This window comes from Alligator sinensis, unplaced genomic scaffold, assembly GCF_000455745.1.
Source record: "Alligator sinensis unplaced genomic scaffold, ASM45574v1 scaffold1208_1, whole genome shotgun sequence".
NCBI classification, from domain to species: Eukaryota; Metazoa; Chordata; order Crocodylia; family Alligatoridae; genus Alligator; species Alligator sinensis.
Window position 1 is genome coordinate 721,116 of NW_005842782.1, and position 7,191 is coordinate 728,306.

Here is a 7,191-nt window from a genome sequence, read left to right on the forward strand (position 1 = left end):
ACCATTCTGAATGCAGGTGGGAGCAACAAGTCTCTCATTCCCATTTGCATGTGGAGATCATGCAAGAAGATATTTTTCCTTCCGCTGAAGCACAAGCATGGCATCAAGTGATTTGATGAACTAGATCACGGGAGGACTATTATTTGGGCCTGTGGGCCACACAGGCAGTTCTGGGGACCTGCCACAGGCCGGTCAGCAACCTCCCCCTCCCTTGCACTGTAACAGCCTGGAGCCTGCATGGCCTGCAGCTCCTCCCTGCCAACGCCAACAGTGCACAGCCCCAGCCCCAACCCTGGCCCACCCTGCACCCGCTCTGGACTTGCCCTGGCCAGAGCGGGTGAGCAGGAACCTGCACGCACAGCCCCAACCCTGGCCTGCCCTGCGCCTTCTCTGGACCACCCACCCATGCTGAGAAGTGGTCATGGCTGTGGCCAGGCAAAAGCTGCTGCTTGGCACAGGGGAAAAGCAGCCCGTCCCCCTTACCACTGCAGGGCTCTTCTTGCTGCAGCCGCCTGGAGCCTGCACCTGGCTGCCCTGCAGCTCTTCTGCACTGCTGCCTCCGTGGCAATGCAGAGAACCTGCAGGGCAGCCCGGGCATGGGCTCCGGGATGCTGCAGCAAGAAGGGCCCAGCAGTGGCAAAGGAGAGGGACTGCTTTTCCCCTGTGCCGAGCAGCAGCTTCTGCCCAGCTGCTGCCACTGCTCAGCAGGCCGGGGTCAGGGCTCTGCATGCAGGTTCTGGTTCATCCAGAGCTGATCTGCTCCATCAGGCTGACTCTGGAGCAGGCACAGGGCAGGCTGGAGTCAGAGCTGTGTGTGTGGGTCCCCGCCAGTACCATGGGACTGGGGCCAGTGGTGGTAGCAGCCAGAAGGAAACACTGCTGCTTGGGCTGCCTAGGAAAGCAGGCCAGCTGTGGAGCTGCCCCAGCCCCGCTGTATGCCTAGGGGGTGGCGGGATGTGCCACGGGCTGGATGGTGTCTGGGCCAGACAGGACTGATGGACCTACTGCAGGCCAACAAAGTCCCTCCGCAAGCCTAATCTTTCCCACAGGCTTTATTTTGCCCACCCCTGAACTAGATGCCAGTTTTGTATGGAAAAATATGTTCAGTGTGAAAGATATATTTGAAACATACTGCAGTTTAGTAGAAGATGAAAGTGGTGAACGTCCTCTGACCACACTGAAGCAAATGAAGCAAGAACTTCAGACTTGCACAGACACTCTGAATACACATGACAAAGGAAGAAAAATCATGAACACCATTATCCGGAAACATCTTACTGCAGATGCTGCCAAGAGCTTCTATGCAAATGTACCCAAATCAAAATTGAAAACCTTCAAGGATGTAAAGTCAGATGTGGGACTGTGCAGCAAAATGAAAGAGGAGCAGAATGCAAAAGAGATCCAGCAAAGGCTACTCGCAGCATTGCCGAAGGGTCAATGTGCATTCTCTCCTGGAGCATGAGCTGTCTGAATACCCTCCATCACTTTTAAACCTAACAATTCATTCAGTGAGGCTCACAAAGCAGCTTTGTCACAGATCTTGATTGGAGATAAAGCAGTAACTGTTCTGCCAGATGCTACTTCCGAGAAATCAACTGATATGATCAATGGTACGGCATATTGTACAGAGGATAAGAAAGCCGGAAACTGCACAAACATTTGGGGATTTGGCTGATTCTTTTGTACAACAAGTGTTTACCAACTATGCCAGCACATGTGATTGAATCAACATTGTCTTCAATCAATACACATCACCATCCATAAAGGCAGACACAAGAATATTAAAGATTCAAACTACTAGGCCGATCTGCAGAATCATTAGCAGCAGATCTCTTCTGTTATCAGTATCATGGTGTAGTTTCACATCCTTACCAGCAAACAAAGAAAACCCAGTTCATTTTCTAAGTAAGGAACTTCTTTAGGAATCATGTTGATGTTTCCAAAGTGAACAAGCGCTCATTGTTGGTGGTTTTGCTGATGGAAAAGCAGAGCACTTCGACTCATGTGACGATGAGGTTTAGATGAAGAGAAGCAACCCAGTAAGATTAATTCCAGTTCATGATATTGTGTCAGAACTGCCTGAACCAGTCCGTGGATCTCTAACTGGATTTCATAGAGTCACTGGTTGTGATACCACAAGCCAGTTCAGTGGTCACACTAAGAAAACTGCTTGGAAAGTGGCAGGTCTGCGAAGTGGGCCTGATGTTGTTAAGGATTTGTCCAGTTGTGTAGAAAAGTTTGTTGCATTGTTGTATTAGCTGTCAACATTTTTTATAATCCTTCTGGATGTTAGGGTGAAAGTATTCCACCAAGGAAAAGCTCTGGATAAATTTCTGCCTACCTATGACTCCCTTATGCACCATGTATGTAGAACCAATTATCAAAGTCTTGTTTGGTGACGTCTACTTGACCCTAATCCACCATTGCATTCACCTGACCAATGTGGTTGGCAAGTTGGAAATTATGGTTATATTCCTACTAGCCAATTGCCTGTGATGAATGATGGATTTCAGAGGAGTGGCCCTGGCACTGCCCATTCTGTTGCCCCTCACTGCCAAGCCACAGCCCCCCACCCCTGCTGCTGCCCCCACTGCCAACCCACTGACCCCAGCCCTGCCAGTGCCCCTCACTCACCAAACCCTGCCCCCCTGGACCCTGCTGGTGCCCCCCACTCCTGACCCACAGCCTCCTGGCACTGCCAGTGCCCCTAACTCACCAAACTGCAGTACCCTGCCCCCTGGACCATGATAGTGCCCCTCACTCCTGACCTGTAGCCCCCTGCCTCCCCCCCCCACCCTGCTCGGGCTGGAGCGTGGTGGCTCCGATTCATGCAGGTGGCAGTGGAGTGTGTTCAGCCCCAGCGCAGGCTGAGGGAAGAGGACGGGAGGCTTGTGGCACCCCTGGGATAGGGCTGCAGTGCCCTGCGGGCAGCTTGGCCAGGGCCTCTCTCCCCTTCCCCGCTCTTCACCCCCTCCCCAGGCAGCGGCTACTGGTTGCCCAGCCCCTCTGAGTACAGGCACTGGCGCCGGTGCTGCCGCCCCACCCTTTTCCCCACTGAAAAACAGGCAACTGTTCCCTCCCCCCGCTGCCCTGTCGCAGCTGCAGCCCCCACTCCCCTTGTCCTGCCCAAATGTCTAGGATCTTGCTGGGCTCTGGAGGTGGGAGCAGGGGGAGGCGATCTGAGACAGCAGGAGCACTGCATGGGTCTGCTGCCTCCGCAGCTGCAGGCAGGTCCATGTGTGCTCCCCGCTGCCTCTCCTCACCTTCCCCTGGCTCCCACCAGTGGAGCAAAGGTAAATCCTGGACATTTGGGCAAATTTAAAGAAACCTGCCTGGATGGTGATCAGAGGGCTTAAAATAGCGGGGACACGTCCATGGAAACCCAGATGTATGGTAACCCTATCTCGGCAGCACATGCACACTTAAGCAAAAGCATTATGGACAGCCAGCCAGACAGACTGATTAAGCCCTTTATTATGTTAGAATCTTAACTGCGTGTGAGTCACTACCAGCAGAATATCTTCGGATAACAAGTTTCAAGTGCCAGACCGCATCTTGGGGACCAGCATACTCGTGCAAGCAGGCTCACGTGCCATGCAGTCTCAGCTGCAAATGCTGTGAGGCATCATGATGCAACCCACATAATAACGACAGGGATTCAGAAACGGATTCAAGTGATGAAGAGATCTGAAAAACTGCAATTACCCATTGTTATATATACCATTGCATTACCTTTATATTACCACTGGATTAGACTAGGGGTTCTCAAACTTTGTGATACTGCAACTCCGTAAAATAATACATACATATTTTCCCCCACCATGATTAAAGCTATCGATTTTGGAAAACTGATTCAGATCTCTGAACTGAATCTCTGGCATCCGAATCAGCTGAATCTGAATCCAAATCGATTAGTTCCCTATTTGCACAGGCCTAGTCATCATCCCTGGAGGTGTTCAAGATGAGGCTAAACCAGGGGCAGGCAATTATTTTGGGCAGAGGGCCACTTACTGAGTTTAGGCAAGCCATTGAGGGCCGCATGATAAGCAGCCAGGGGCAGATAAATATTAATTTTCTAAATTTTTTAGGGGCCCCACGGGCTGGATAGAATGGCTTGGCGGGCCACATCCATCCTCCGGGCCACATTTTGCCCACCTCTGGGCTAGACAAACACCTCATTGAGCTCATTTGAGTCCAACTACTTCCTGCCCATGGCAGGGGTCCAGACTTGATCATCATTCAGGTCCCTTCCAGTCCTACTATTCTATGATTCTGTGATCATAAAAAGGAGCTGGATGCACACTTTACTGGGGTTATTTGACTTCAGCAGTCTTTTCTGCCCCAAGCAGGGGGGCTGGACCCGATGATCTCACGAGGTCCCTTCCAGCCCTAAACCTCTGTGAATCTGTAATGTGTCAGGCATCCTGAAATCCAATATGGCTATGGTGACAAATGTTACAGTTGATCTCGATGCATACACTGTTGGTTTTGTCACTGGAATTAATGTTCTAACGCTAGCGGGGACTGAAATATTGACCAAAACATGAATTCACAGCAGCCGTCTTGGATTCCAATATGGTAGCTACACACAGACTTTAATGCAAGATGTCAAGGTTGCAGGGGTTAAGTTGCAGATCCCGGGGACTTGCTCAGCTGCTGCTCCCACTGTTGTTCTGTCTGCAATAGCAGCTGGGGGCTTCCCTGGCTGCCACTTCCTGCCCCATCCCCAGGGAGTAGGACAATGAGGTATGCAGCATGGGGAGGTGAGGGTGAGTCTAGGGCTGTGTAGTGCAGCAGTGCGGGGGATATGGGGCCCAGCAGCCCATGGCTTGCCCTGGTACATCCTCTGGGTCCTGCACTCTTGCTGGCATGGAGTACAAAGCATTGGCTCCTGGCCACTTGGAAGTTGAATATCCCTGCTTTAGTGCACCCATGAAAACCACAGTGCTGTGGTCAAGGTGAGGAGCTGAGAACAGGTATGCTCAATCCATGTCATCGACTCTCAAGCACTGGACTGGAGCAAAGCATCTCTGTGAGCTACTGCTTCAGGCCATCTTCCACTCCATGGGCATTTTTATGCACCTGAGAATATCTCATTAAGATGAGGGTGATGAACAAGGGAGGAGAGAAAGGCTGCAGCTAGGTAAAAAGAGCAGCATTCAGTCATGAAAATGGTTAGGGGGCTGGGCAGTGTGGATTAAAATCAACAATTAAAAAAAAATTAAAAATGTTATTTTTAATTTAAATCAGATTTTTTTATTTAATTGTATTTTTTTAAGATGCTTAAAAAACAATAAATCTATATATAGTTTTAATTTAAGATATGTTAGAGCTCAAAGATATCATCATGCAATAGGAATTATAACTTCTAATTATATACTATTTGAGTCATTAAATCATGTAGCCTTTTTAGAAAAGTTTTATAAATAGGTTACGACAGGCCATGGACTATATTAGGGGCTTGCAATCTTTTGTGGTTCACAGAGGCTCCTCTATAGATTAATAAAGAGTAAAGAGAACCACTCTACCCAATGGGACTCAGTGCTCAGTCTAGAAGATCCCATGATGCATCTCTGTGATGCTTAGTTTCAGTTCTCAAACTGGATTTGTCTCTCCAGAGATAACACCCTTACTAACAGCAGTATATGGAGATGAGAGATAGCAGACCTGATTACCTACCAATCAGCCCTATTTTCACTTTGCAAGTTTGTGTACAGAGTCAAGCCCTTTCCTCTCTCTAAAAGTTTCAGGAAGTTAAATGAGTAGATTGATGGGGGTGGAGTAGATCTGGGCAAGGAAGAGTCTGGAGATAAATGCAAGGAGGGAGAGACAGTAGAAACAAAAGAGAAACAATTTGAGCAGACTATTCCAGAAGCCTGGAGGGATCAGTTATAGCCTCTCCATTGATTTGAGATCTAGTGAGGGAATGGCATGGTGAGAGGGAAAACCTATCAGGGTAGCAAGAGACCTTGTTTGGGAATATTTTAATGAAGGTTATATCAGACAACAGGAATTAATTTTTGCTGTAAAACAGTGATTAAATTGAGGCTTCCTGACCAGTGATTTAAATCATGATTTAAATCGATTTGATTTGAATCAAATCCATCCTGGAGCTGGGGCGCGTGACTTATGAGGAGAGGCTGAGGGAACTGGGCTTATTTAGCCTGCAGAAGAGAAGACTGAAGGGGATTGAATAGGAACCTTCAGCTACCTGCACGGGAGGTTTGAAAGAGGACGGAGCTGGACTATTCTCAGTGGTGGCAGATGACAGAACAAGGAGCAACTATTTCAAGTTGCAGCAAGGGAAGCTGAGGTTAAATATAAGGAAAAACTTTCTCACGAGAAGGGTAGTGAAACGCTGGAACAGGTTACCCAGAGAGATGGTGGAATCTCCATCCTTGGAGGCTTTCAAGACCTGGCTAGACAAAGCCTTGGCTGGGATGATCTACTTGGGGCTGGTCCTGCTTTGAGCAGGGGATTGGATTAGATGTGACCTCCTGTGGTCCCTTCCAACCCTCATTTTCTATGATCCTATGTCTCAGGCTCTCAAGCACAGGGAAGGGGATAGGAAATGAGAATCCCCACTGGGATGAAGCAAGGCATCTCTGTGACCTAGTGCTTCGGACATCTTCCTCTCCCTGGGCATTTTTATGCAGCTTGTGTCAGGGGCATCCAAATCCCAAGACCTCCGGGCTTGGGCCTGGACATAGGATGGCTGCCAATGAATTTGGGAGTATCTGAAGTCCTAGGGTAAGGATCTGGGATGAAGGATGCTCGCCATTTGTAGTGCCATACAAGACGTTTAGAATGATTGAGTTCTGCCTGCTCAATTGATACGGTTTTGGGAACGATTGAGTTTTGCTCAGTTGCCATGATTTGGAACTGATTTGACTGATTTGACCTGGAACACGAAATATATTACTAAATATATTACTAAAAAAAGAAATGCAGCTGAGGACATCTCATTAAGAGGAGGAGGCTGAACAAGGGGGAGAGAAAAACTGCAGCCGAGGAAAGAACAGGAGCTGTTGGTGACTGCGGAGCCCTGGTAGATCCTTGTTGACAAGGAGAAGAAAGAAGAGGGGTGGAGCAGGCTGTGGGACATGTAAGTGGTGTTTACAGAGCCCTGCATTTCCTGCTTTTGGAGGCTTAAAATGTAGCTTTTTTGCTACATCCCAGCTTAGCACAGAG

General features: G+C 48.9%; 1 long non-coding RNA gene across 1 annotated transcript in view; it reads right to left on the minus strand.

Annotated features, from left to right (window-relative positions):
- Positions 1–3,456: 3,456 nt before the first annotated feature.
- The window catches only part of LOC106722863, a 4,127-nt gene continuing 392 nt past the window's right edge, over positions 3,457–7,191 (minus strand). The window contains exon 2 of the long non-coding RNA XR_001358866.2: positions 3,457–3,695. This is a non-coding gene — a long non-coding RNA (uncharacterized LOC106722863). The remainder of the gene's footprint in view (positions 3,696–7,191) is intronic.